We start from the raw sequence: 13,535 nt of genomic DNA on the forward strand, positions 1-13,535 counted from the left end.
CATTGGCAGGATATTGCTTTCCTTCTTGTCAGCCACACCTTCAAGACTTTTTTAATGGATACAGTACATTTTATCACAAAGGTATATTAAAAATGGAACAGAAGTTGGGTGGAGTAGCAATACCACAGTTGAAAACCTTCACCTCCAAGTTGACAGGATGGAGTGAGTAAGGCACCCCTTGCCAAGCCTGTTTATCTTGGCTCAAAGCACCAGCAGGGGAGTGTGAGGGCCCCCTCTGGCCACTAAACTGAAGTGTTCTTCTTTTGCCTCAACTCCCTCCATTCCCAAGGGATTTCCTGTCAACAGTCTCAACAAAGGGTTTTGATAGAAAAAAGGAAGGGTTATGTGGGTTCATTACCTTTAAGGCATCCATTCATGAAAAAAAGCAAGTGATCATGAAAAGAGATAGCATTAAGGATAGATTTTTTTTAATATGCTTCAAGATATTGTACCTTGAGACTTTTCCATAAAACTATGAAATCATTAGGCTAGGTTATGGTTAGAAACATTCTCTTAGAGATGCCTGTGCAAAAAGCCACATGGAAATTTGAAATATAACAATAATAATTAATGTACATTGAGGGCTGTTCTAAATGCTCTCTCTATATTAATTCATTTAGTCTTTATAACACCCTATGTGGTAGGCACTATCATCATCATCATCACCACCATCATCATCATCATCATCATCATCATCATCATCATCATCCCTATTGTCCAGACGTGGAAGGTGAGGTACACAGAGGTTAAAAAGCTTACCCACAGTTGCACACTTATTAGTAAGTGGTGGAGACTGGATTCAAACTCAAGCAATCTGACTGGGAATCTCAACACCTATGCTCTGCTACTTCTTTAAAATTGAACATAAGATGGATTTTAAAAGAAATACCTGAAGATCAACAGTTGCCTCAGAATCAGAATAGGAGTGAAACAAAGGCAGGAAAATAAAATTATAATGAAAAACAAAAAAATTTTTTTCTCCTCAAGTGGTGTATAAAATTTACTTTCATGTAAATGTTAAGGACAAATAATAGAGAAACTGTTTAATTTAATGAATAATAAACTCAAGTTATTTGTACCAAAGGCAAAAAATTGTTTTTAAAACTGTTATAAAGAAATATAAAATGATTTAGGCAAATTCATGGGTGGTGGTAGTCTCATAATAGATTTTGAAGGCAACGAGGATGTCTCTAATATCCGAATCTGAAAATTCACTCAGCCTTTTTTTCACTAGAAAATTCAAGGAATTTTACTCTTTAATCAAGGAGGTCCACCAAGCCCTTCTCCCTCAACTTTTGGTGCCAAATTATGTGATACTAAACTATGTGTTGCCCATTCAATAACCACATGTAGTAATTTTGATGGACTTATGACCTTGTACTATTTTTCACTACAAAGCATTTCTTAAATGTTAAAAGAAAAAAAAGTCCACCAGAAATGGAAGCGTCAACAGAAGTGAAAGTTTGTTAATTCAAAGAAGTGAATCTGTTTCTTACTTGTAAAGCACTACCTTAATAAGATATCTAGCTACAAAAATTCCCTGATTTATTTATTGCAGCATCAAAATTGATTTCTGGAAAGGTTGGCTGACTAAGCAGATGTAGGAAGCATATCTTCTAACTCGAACTATGTAGTAATGCCAGCTATAATATAAATTAAAAACTATTAGCTAAGTTCAAAAAGCCAGAAAGGGAAATCTTTTAAGTAGCAAGAAATAGAGGGAACTTAAATCATTGTAATGAGTGGTGGTTGATGCCATGCGGGCCAAGGATATTAGCATGGATATATGCTTTAGAAGCTAATGTCTAAAGGACTTTGTACAATGGGGAAATATATTTGGGAATAGCCTGTCTAATTCATACAAGGACGTAGAAGTCCAGAGGCAGGCTTAGGATATAGCATGGGGATATGGCTTGGAAACAGATCATCTTCCCTGGCCATGGTGGAAATTGGAAGTCCAAATCCAGGCTTCTTGTGGGACCTGAGTTTGAATAACCCAAGTAGTGCAGAAACACAACTAGAGTCTAACCCAAGAGATGGGTTAAACAAAAACCTAGATAAATTGAAGGCATAAGGAAAGCACTCAGAATGAAGACCAGAGAGATAAGGAGATGGAAAATATCAGAGAAGTTAAGAAAACATGGAAGACAGGAAAGAGTAGTTCCAATATACATCTAATGGAAGTACAAAAATCTTCCCTATAAATCAAAGTAATAGTTATTTTTTATATAAAAGAAGAAGCAATGTCACCTACATATAAGAAATTTAGATATTGAAGCTAATTATTAGAAAAATGAAAATCAAAACTATAATGAGGTACCACCTCACACTGGTCAGAATGGCCATCATTAGAAAGTCTACAAATAACATATGCTGGAGAGGGTGTGGAGAAAAGGGAACCCTTCTACACTGTTTGTGGGAATGTAAATTGGTATAGCCACTATGAAGAACAGTATGGAGGTTCCTTAAAAAACTAAAAATACACTTGCCATATGATCCAGCAATCCCACTCCTGGGCATATACTAAGAGAAAACTCCAATTTGAAAAGATACATGCACCCCTATGTTCATCGCAGCACTATTTACAATAGCCAAGATGTCGAAGCAACCTAAATGTCCATTGACAGATGAATGGATAAAGAAGATGTGGGACGTATATACAATGGAATACTATTCAGCCATAAGAAAGAATGAAATAACGCCATGTGCAGTAACATGGATGGACCTAGAGATTATCATATGAAGTGAAGTAAGTCAGAAAGAGAAAGACAAATACCATATGATAATACTTATGTGTGTAATCTAAACTATGACACAAATGAACTTATTTATGAAACAGAAACAGACTCACAGACATAGAAAAAATATTTATGGTTACCAAAGGGGAAAAGGGGTGGGGGAGGGATAAATTAAGAGTTTGGGGTTAGCAGATACAAACTACTATATATAAAATAGATGAACAAAAAGGTCCTACTGTATAGCACAGGGAACTACATTCAATATGCTGTAATAAGCCATAATGGAAAAGAATACGAAAAAAGAATATGTATATATATGTATAACTTAGTCACTTTGCTGTATACCTGCAATGAACATAACATTGTAAATCAACTATGCTTCAATTAGAAAAAAAGAATTTAGATATTGAAATAGAGAATAGGTTTTCTACCTCTCTTTTCAATAGCTCTTCTGGAAATGTGGAAGTTTAATTAATTTTTCCTGCTCTGAGCTGTGGAGGCTCCCTATGGATTAATTTTCTGACTGCCTCTGTGGAGCCCTTCAGGTATCAATAGTTCCAGATTACTTGTGTCTTTTCTCTTTAAAAGATCTCAGGCTCTAAAGTGGATAACTCCATATAATTTAATTAGGATGTTCTATAGAGAAGACAATCAAATGAATAGCCAAAGTTCCCAAAGTCCTGCTTTTTACTTTTGTAGCAGATTTGGGAGAAATGGTCTAGATAATTGAGTACTTACTCCTCTTAAAACTTGGTGTACATAATCAAGAGTTTTAACTTTTCTACTTTAAAACATCCTCTCATCAAAGAAATTAAAAAATGTTTCTGAGCTGTAAAGCATCTGAAGAATTGTCTTTTCTATAATACTCTCAAAGAAGGTTTTGATATCACATACATCTTAATTATTACCTTTACTTTTTCATATTTAAAAAATAATTTTACTCCTATTCCTTTTAAATCATCTTCCTTCCCCCTGATTCATGCTCCATATTCTTTTTTATTTTTTCGTTTTTCTTTTTTTTAGTTTTTTATTTTATATTGGAGTATAGTTGATTAACAATGTTCTGTTAGTTTCAGGTGTTCAGCAAAGTGATTCAGTTATACATATACATGTATCTATTCTTTTCCAAATTCTTTTTCCCATTTAGGTTATTATACAATATTGAGCAGAGTTCCCTGTGCTATGCAGTAGGTCCTTGTTGGTTATCTATTTTAAATATATTAATACATGCTCCATACTCTTTAAAATGTTTTTCCTCAAGGATTTTGTTTGCAGATTTGTAGAGAATTGATAAAAAGGAATTACACGTTTTAAACACTCCCTCCCCACCAGTCACACAGACTCAGACACACAGACACACACAGACAGACAGACACACACACACACACACACACACACACACACACAACAGGAGAGACTGGGTGTGCCACACTGAGAAGTAAAGAAGGCAAACAATCCAGCATCTCCAGAGGCATTGAAAAGAGGGTATCTTCTTCACTGATAGATTTAACAGTCCCCTGCTTTCTCTCCAAAAGCTGGTTCCAAGTGGGTTTACCCATAAGCATGGGACAACAGGATGACTGAATTTGACTAACATTAGGCTAACTTTATATGAATGAAAGAATCATAAATGTGTAGTTCCATTCACCACATTTCAGGCAATCATACCTGACATGCAACAAGATATATGACGATTATTACTCAAATTCCTCTTTGGTTCAAAAACTTCCTAAAATGGTTATGACTTAAAAATATATATATATTTTTAGGTAACTACTGCTAATGTCAGAGTGATAGTACCTTGGCTTTTTTTTAACCTCATTTGGAAAATAAGCTCTTCAGCTGAAATATAAAACATGTGTATATTTCAGACTGAGGAAAAAAATGCTAAGCCTGATATAAATATGTGAAATATAAGCCATCTCTTTTTTGGATCCTAGAGGTGGTGTATTGTGTTTGAGTCAGAAATTGTATAGCAGTTTGGTAAGTTCAAGAAAAAGACTCTGGAAAACTTTTTTTTCCTTTGGAATGAAGTGAAAGAATTAGTTGCAAAAATTTCATTATTACCTATATGTCTGTAAAGCTTTTTTGTTTGTTTGTTTCCCCAAAGAGCTGGCTGGTATCACACCATAGCAATTCTCCTTTTATTTTCACTTCTATGAATAGAAATTAGAATTGAAATCTAACTTTCTGTTTCTTTTCCAGTAGGTTCTGGCTGTCTCTAGAATTCTTTTTACTATAAAACATACTGTTCTTCTATCTATCTCCCAGCACTTCTAATTTTATCTTTCCTATTTTTCTTAAAGATATGGAGGCTGACTTATGTGGTTACTGTTTGGGGTATGAGAGTGGAAGCTCATTTCTAGTGCTACAAAGACATTTCATTAATTTGTTCAACATTTATTAAATATCTACCATGTGCTAGGCTTAATATGTCTGAGCCTTAGTTGTTCCATCTGGAGTCTTCAACTCTAAAATTTGCTGATCCTAAGCAAAAAGCATCCTTCCTAATTATTTAATATTGTGCCATTCCAACTTACCTACAAAGACATGAAAAATGTACTTTTTAATGCCTCTACGTATTTATAGGCCCTACTTCTGCCTGGAATGACCATCTTTCCTTCTTCATTGATCTGATGACTCCTCATCCTTTAAAATTCAACTCAAATGATAGCCCAGCCTCCTTAGTCTGGTTTAGATCCTATCTCCTGTGCTCCCACTACCCCTGTGCCTTTCTCTTTCACAACATTTGTCATGTTTTACTATAAAATTCTGTGGTGGATAAACTTTAAGATGGCCCCCAATTATCCCTGCCTCCATCCTGTTAGCAGATTCTCACTGTTGCCTTTTTGACTTACACACCTTGATAAAAGAAGCAACCATGTTGGGGAGGTCCACGTGGCAAGGTATTGAGGATGGCCTTCAGACAAAAGCCAGCAAGACACTGAGGACCTCAGTCTGACAGACCACAAGGAACTAAATCCTGCCAACAACCACATGGGCTTGAAAATATATCCTTCTCCAGTTGAGCTTTCAGATAAGACCTCAGCTCTGACTGATGCCTTGATTGAAACTTTGTAAGAGACCCTGAAGCAGAGGATCCAGCTAAAATACTCAATTTCTGACCCACTGAATTTGTGAGATAATAAATGTAAATTTGTTAAGCTACTAAGTGTGTAAGTTACTTTTTACACAAAAATTTACTTATCAATTTATTTACTTTACTCTCCCATTGGATTATAAGACTCTTCAGACTGAACACCCTGTCTTTTTCACTTTTGAATCATCAAAACCTAACACTACACCTGGCACAGAATAACTAGTTAAATATTTTTTGAACAGCGTAGTAGTGAAGCAGGCTCATGTCAGCTTTCCACTACTAACTTTGCGATCTACATTTCATTCAAGTTCGAGACTCAGGTTTTCTATGTGAAAAATTAGAGGGTCAGACTTAATATAGCTCAATTCAACTCAAGCAGTTTCCATATCTCAGTTTTTCTCTTTAAAAGTAAGTGTCAATGATATGTGTGAGACCATATTATATTTTAGTAGATGACTTGATCTTCAATGGATTTTTATATTCTGGTATATTTTTAACTGTGATGTGCAAAAAGTAATTATAGCAAGAATAGTGTATCTTTGACTTTTAGAAATGAAGACTCTCATTTAAAAAAACCCTAAAGGATTAAATAGTGAGAACACAAAAACTGGATGAACCCATGAAAAATTGAAATCAGTTTTATAAAGGGCATTTGATGACATGTAGCATGACATTTAGCAGCTTTCTTAATTAAGTGGACTAAAAAACAGATAACACAATTTTAGACAGGAATTGCTTTTTCCATGCTGACAGGAAACCTTTGTTTTGTTTTAGCCAGATGCTCGAAAAAATACTATCTATAATAGCTTTGCCAAAGTGAAAAAAGGTCTACAAATTCTCATTCATTTCTATCTTTTTTTAAATTTGCTGTATTATCTTCTCAAATGTTTCTTTCTTACACTGAGTGTTTAGCTGATAGGAAAATGATGATTCAATTCTTCAAAGACTGATGGACAAGACGTTTTTCATTTTCTAGGCCAGCACATATGGAGAAGATAATTCTTATTAAGCACATTAGATAATTCTTGATGAAATCAGTTAACTATCAGTTGGACCTACCTTTCCTTCCTCTCCACCCTCTTCCTTAAGTGTTATTTCTCCAAGTCCAGAAAACCTAGGCACGGATGATATTGAAATTTTGTTATTTAAAAGAAGAGTAGAAGATGAATACTTTCCTTTTACATGAGACTTGCACTCTTCATCTGTCCATCTATTTTTACTCTGTACAGACACCCCTTAAAACACTGACTGCAAGAAGGAATTAACATTCCTTGTGGTGTCTCAATACAATATTTTTATATCTCCCCTTAAGCACATCCTGTCCTATTATTTCCCACAAGAAGAAAGGGATAAGAAACAATGATCAAATTCACTCTGATGTACGGACAATAAATTAGAATTGAAGGGAGCCACACCAGACAGAGAAAAACTCTTTTTCCCAATATTAAGCAATAGGTGGTCTTCTAAGGAAGGCTGTATCATCTCTATTTGAGGGAGTCTTTAAAAAAAGAAAAAAACATTTGTTTAGGTAGAATATTTTTGGAAGAAAAAGAAGATGAAGCTACCTGATAGTTCTTTTTTCTCCACCATTCACAATACAAAAATAGTTACAAAATATTGAGGTATACTATTTTTTATTCTATATAAAGCCAGGAATAATAATTTACCAATAATGCCTCTTGCAATGACATGAAATAGTTCCATGGCTCAGAACATAGAACCTGAAGGAATAGTTTAGGGCTCTCAGAGCTCATTTAGGTGATAGCATGTTACAGCAATTAGAATTAGGGCTTTAGAACTAAAGAAACGAGGGTTTGGATTCAGGTTCTATCTTCGACTGGCCAAGCCACATGTTATGCAGATTACTTAACCTTCTAAATTTGTTTCTTCATCTACAAAATGCAGATTATAATTCCTTTTATATAGAGTTATTTTGAATACAAAATAAAATAGTAACATGATAAATGCTTTCCATAGAACAGACAGATAATAGACAATAAATGGTACAGAATAGACAATAAATGGACAATACATGAGCCTGGCCTTAAACTGACAGATGAGGAAAATGAAGATTAGAGGTTAAGATCTCCCAGAGGATGTATGGTTAATTACAGAACTTTTGCTGGAAGAAAGGAGATTTCTTCCATAAACTGCAAGTTTTGTTTTACATCTATTCTTCAATTAAATTGCCATAGTATTTGTTTGAGAAAAGTAGATGTCCCTTATTACTGAGAGAGCAAGGAAAGTACAGAGAGGGAAACTGGTTTATATAATGACGGGAAACAAGTTTCAATGGAAAGTTGAAACCAACAAAATTAGATTAATCTACCCTTCCCAATAACTTTCCACATTGATCTGAACTTTTGTTCCCTGAATGCATATATTACAGAGGGATGCAATTAATGTGATAATTGAGGATCCAAGAAAGCTGGTGAAACTGTGAATGTGAAAGCAAAACCATATAGACCACCAACTTTTTCTGAGTTGTGGCAGAGAGAAAACTCAGTGTCAAGGCACACAATATGAATCGAATCTCAAGGAGGAGGATTCCTAAGCATCTGCGATTTGTGGCAAAATATATCTGTTTTGGGACTCTGGTGACATTAGGTTTCAGTAGCCAGTGAGACATTTTGAAGCCCAAGATGCTTGCAGCAAACAGAGATAAAAGACTGCTTCATTATCAGATGTTTCTGTTTTTAATTTCTCCCTAAGCATGTACTTAATTAAAAAAATATTGTCCCTGTTCTTGCTTCATATGGGAGATTTTCTGATGATTGGAGCATTTGGGGAACCCCAGCCCTGAATCCTGTAAACGTTTGGAGCGGGGTTTAGAAATTCCTGCATGGGTCTGAAGTCTCTGTGGTTTCAACAGGATTTGTAACATTGATTCCCATAAGGTATTTTCAGCAGCTTTCAGGTTGAAGTTTAGAATTTCTGGTCAACATCTCAAGTACCTCATCCTGTATTAAGAATTTTATAAATATCTATTGAATGTCTCCGTAACTGCTACAGAACAAGGCATATACCAGGCCTGGAGAGAGGTGTAAGTTTAAAAGATAGACAGTCATTTTTGTAGCAGAAATAACAGGATGTTGATAGGACTTTTCCTGTTGCATTGAAGTCGATGTGTAGGGTCCCAGTGGGAAACAAAAAGGTGGTAAATCTTAAAAGACTCACCAGTTTCTCCTCACACCTCAATGTGGCTTTACTGAGAGAGACCCCCAAAGTGCCAGCCCCAAGGCAACCATACTTAACATTCCTTATTCCTCCCCCCACACCCACCCCACTCTATCTGAGAAAGTATAAGAAGATGGGAAGGGTTGGGAACTGAGAACATCAGCCTGTGAGAGAGAGTGTGTTCATGGTGAGAAGCTCTTCCTGGGGGAGGGAGGGAGATGGTGGGTGCTTTCCACTCCTCAAAGCCAAGTGAGAGGCTGGGTCCAGAAAGGTGGGGGTCTTCACGAACCTCTCTTATAATAAGTTGAGAATCCCTGCAAGAAGGGAAGCCTGGCACCCTGGATTTCTAATCTGAGAGATGGGAATACCAAGGAGGACGAAAGGACATGGAACGGCTCCCATTTCCATTTTTGGTGGTGAGGATGTGTTAGTTTCTTGGGATTCAGGTGGACTTCATAGAAGGTACCTGTTACCCAGCAAAGATGCTTTAATCAATAGAAAAAGTACTTCAACTATAGGAGGTTAAGTTAAAAAAAGCTGGTCCATTTCTTCTCCCTCCTCCTACCCCAAACACTTCAAAAGCTAGGCCTCCATAAAGGGGAGTGAGAAAAGGGTGTTAAAAGGAGAGCTGGGCCATGCCAGCATCCATAGCTGGGAAGAAGAGTGGAAGAGCAGAGACAGAGAAAGAAAGATTTGCACTGGATTTGAGGCTGAAGTTTTAAACTGGATTGAGCCTTTCATTGCTGAAAGTGACCAGAAAGTTACAGAATCTAGCCAAGATGTCATCAAAGGATAAAGATGATTCAGAAGAGCCAGTCTGAGAGCTGCCATTGGAGAAAAATAACCTTGTTATGGTCATTCATTCAATAATAGTATTTGAGGGCCTATGTTGTACCTGGCACTGCTCCAGGCCTTGGGGAGACACCAGGTAGGGAACAAAATAAGGACCCTGCTCTTTGGAGCTTACATTCAAGTGGGGTAAAACAAATAATGAATAAAAAACAGGCAATAGTATAGTGGCACATTGGATTCTACATAACCACATCCTTTCTATGGTGGGAGGATGTACTTATTCATTCAGTGTGATAGAATCCTACATAGATCCCATGGACAGACTGAGGTCTGAGGTTGCTGCTATATGCAGTGAATATTTGGTAATTGGAGGTAGGCCTTTTGATTTTGGAGCCTCCAAATCAAGGAACTGTGATGAAATGTCCATTGTATGCAGAAAATTGTGGTACAGGAATTTATAGAATTGAGGCAGGATTAGGAAAAAACTTAACCAATTGTTTTTTCTTAGATGCAAGAGGAAATTTTTAAAAATTGTCCGTATTTTTAAAAATTCCAAAGAAACCTGGCTTCGATAAGGGATACAGGTATATCCTTGTCTGTGGGGAAAAAAACCTCATCATCTCCATCCCTTTTTTATCAAGCTTGTTTCCTCTAGTGTAGATTTGCCATGGAAAAAAAATGACAGTGGGCATTTCTGGAAAATAAGATGTCAAAGAGTCAGACATCAGCTTACATTGGGATTTAGTAAATTTGTAGAGCTTATTGCAGTGACAAGACAAAACAAAATATTACCACTACCACTTTGATCAGAATTCCTTTTAAAAAATGTTACAAAACACAACTGTATATTTGCTTGAGCTCTGCAGGTCAACGTAGAGAAGCCTTATGGGGACAGGAAACAAGAATTCTGAGGGGACTTAGAGACACCAGAGCCATATCACCTTGTCATGTGCTGTGCCTGAGGAAACTAGCAAACGCGCCCTCCAAAGACTTTCAGAATGTCATATAGACTTTCAAAGAGAAACTGTGTTTGATGTACTGGTTCGTAAAACTGAGGAGTGGGCTGTGATGGATGTTGACTCTGATGAGGAAGGAATAAGTATTTCTCATTATGCTCAGGCCTTGTGATCAAATATCTGACCCCTTTTACACCTGAACTTGGCAGAGTGGATTCTCCTACGTTGAGTGAAAACATGGCACCATCCGGGAAGTTGGAAGAATGCCTCCCAGTCAGAGATGCCATTGTTTCTCTTCACTGGGCAGCTGAACAACAGGGGCTTGGTTACTCCCTTCCTGGGCCTTGCCTCTCCCCAGCAACCACAGACCCAAATGAAAGACAGAATTCTTGGAAAGCCAGTAGTGGGCAAAATTACCTAACTCATGATTTCAAAGCTGAGTTGACGCAATTCTGTGGAAAGAAGTCTTTCGAAAACTTTGTCTGAGTTAGGGGCCCCTAACTCAGAGAACTGGAATCCCTTGAGCACACTGCAATTCCTTTACCAAAACACATTCCACATTGTCTTGTAATTACGTGTTTTCTTGACCTCATTCAGCTGAATAGGGACCTTGTTTATTCTGCTGATCAATGAATCCCCAGGGCCTGCTATTGTCCTGACTCACAGTGGGTACTTAATAATTATTTCCTGATTGAACGGAGGAATGAAGAAAAGCTCTGAAAGACTGACGTAGGTTTGTGGGGTTCAACTCTGTTATATGGGTCTGCAGTGGAAGCTGTCCTTCCCACAGTAATAGCAAAGGGTGGCATAGACATTTTGCAGAGGCAGAGTGGAAGAATCAGGCCACCTGATTATATAACAGATCATCTACATGCTGTCCTCAAGCACACAGTTCAAATCAATGGCCTCTGTGTTCAGATCTTTGTCTGGGAGAAGTGATGGTTGGCTATTTTTAGGCTCGGTCAAATTTTGTTGTGACATAAAACATGCATGTATAAGCCAGATAGGAATAAACATAGACCAAGGGACTGCATATCTGGAATTTACAGAAACATTTAAAGATGAAAGTGCAAATGCCAATGCAGTTAAGAACCTAAGGTCACATAGCCAGCTAGTGGCGGAAATGGAGCTCCTTCTGGCTCTCTGGACTCCAAGTACAGTGCTATTTCCACTCTGCCGCTGACTCATAAGCCCTTTTTGGGGGGAACATATGAAATATTACTGTTTCGCATTTTGATAGCTGAAAAGTACTCCAACAAGTTTGGATCACCTAATTGTTGTAGTTCCCACTTCTCTTCAAGGCAACCTAACTATATACCTTGATGAACACCTATAAGGTGCCTTAAAAACTTATAATTTGCTTGCTTAAATTTGCAATAGTTACACACGCCCGTTGAACATTTTTCAATCAATTCAAAAGTGTGGAGATTAAAAGTATAAATACTGCCCACCCACCCTCCTCACTCCCCACCATTTTCTAGAGGGTAACCCCAGTTAGCAGTTTGATGTGCACCATTCAGTCCTTTATATATTCATATATGCATCTACCCACTTATATACATATATGCATATGTACATGTGTATAGCTTTTCTAGTAAGAAAAAAACAAGGTCCTTTTTATGGGTTGAATTGTGTCCCCCCAAAATTCATATATTGAACTGCTAACCCCCAATACCTTAGAATGTGACCGTATTTAGAAATAAGTTTGCTGCAGATATAATTAGTTAAGGTGAGGTCATACAGGAGTAGGGTGGGCCTCTAATCCAATATGACTGGTGTCCTTATGAAAAAGGGAAATTTGGACATAGAGATAAACCTGCACACAGGGAGAATACTATGTGAAGATGAAGGGAGAGATTCAGGTAACGCATTGTCTAAAAGACAAGGAACACTAAAAATTGCCAGTAAACCATCAGAAACTAGTAGAGAGGCACGAAACATATTCTTCCTCACAGTCCTCTGAAGGAACTAACTTTTCTGACATCTTGGTCTTAGCCTTCTGGCCTCCAGAACTGTGAGACAATACATTTCTACAGTTCTAAGTCATCTAGTTTGTAGTACTTTGTTATGGCAACTCTAGCAAACTAATACAGTCAATATAAGCATGTTGCTCTGAAAATTGCTTTTTGACTCAAAACATAGATCCTGGACATCTTTCCAAGTTAATAACTTTATATATACAACATTTTTCAGTGGTTGCATGGAATTCTATTCAATAGCTGTTTTCCATTTGAAGGATTTGCATGTTTTCTGTTTTTCATGATTACTGTAACACCATTATTCTTTTTTAAAAAAATTGTGATAAAATACACATAACATAAAATATACCATCTTAACCACTTTTAACTGTACAGGTCAGTAGTGTTAAGTACATTCATATTGTTGTGACAATCTCCAGAACTCTTTTCATCTTGCAAAACTCTCATTCTATACCCATTAAATAATAACTCACCATTCTGTCCTCCCCTCAGCCCCTGGCAACCACCATTCTATTTTCTGTCTCTATGAATTTGACTACTTAGGTATCTATTTAGGTACATCAATGGAATCCTACAATATTTGTCTTTTTGTGACTGACTTGTTTCACTTAGCATAATGTCTTCAAGTTTCATCTATGTTGTAGCATGTGTCAGAATTTCCTTCCTTTTTAAGACTGAATAATGTTCCATTGTATATGTATACCACATTTTATTTATCCATTCATCCTTCCATCAGTGGACACTTGGCTTGTTTTCACCTTTTGGCTATTGTGAATAAAGTGCTGCTATGTAG

The 13,535-nt window shown here is 36.8% G+C and overlaps 1 protein-coding gene across 2 annotated transcripts in view; it reads right to left on the reverse strand.

Annotated features, from left to right (window-relative positions):
• COL8A1 (collagen type VIII alpha 1 chain) overlaps positions 1–13,535 on the reverse strand; it is a 159,530-nt gene that overhangs the window by 117,038 nt on the left and 28,957 nt on the right. The window contains exon 2 of one of the 2 annotated variants that reach the window (XM_033433320.2): positions 6,898–6,952. The exons of the other annotated variant lie outside the window; for it this stretch is intronic. The gene's annotated coding sequence lies outside the window, so the exon portion shown is untranslated. The remainder of the gene's footprint in view (positions 1–6,897; positions 6,953–13,535) is intronic. 2 annotated transcript variants of the gene reach the window in all.

This window comes from Orcinus orca, chromosome 5 (genome assembly GCF_937001465.1).
Source record: "Orcinus orca chromosome 5, mOrcOrc1.1, whole genome shotgun sequence".
NCBI classification, from domain to species: domain Eukaryota; kingdom Metazoa; phylum Chordata; class Mammalia; order Artiodactyla; family Delphinidae; genus Orcinus; species Orcinus orca.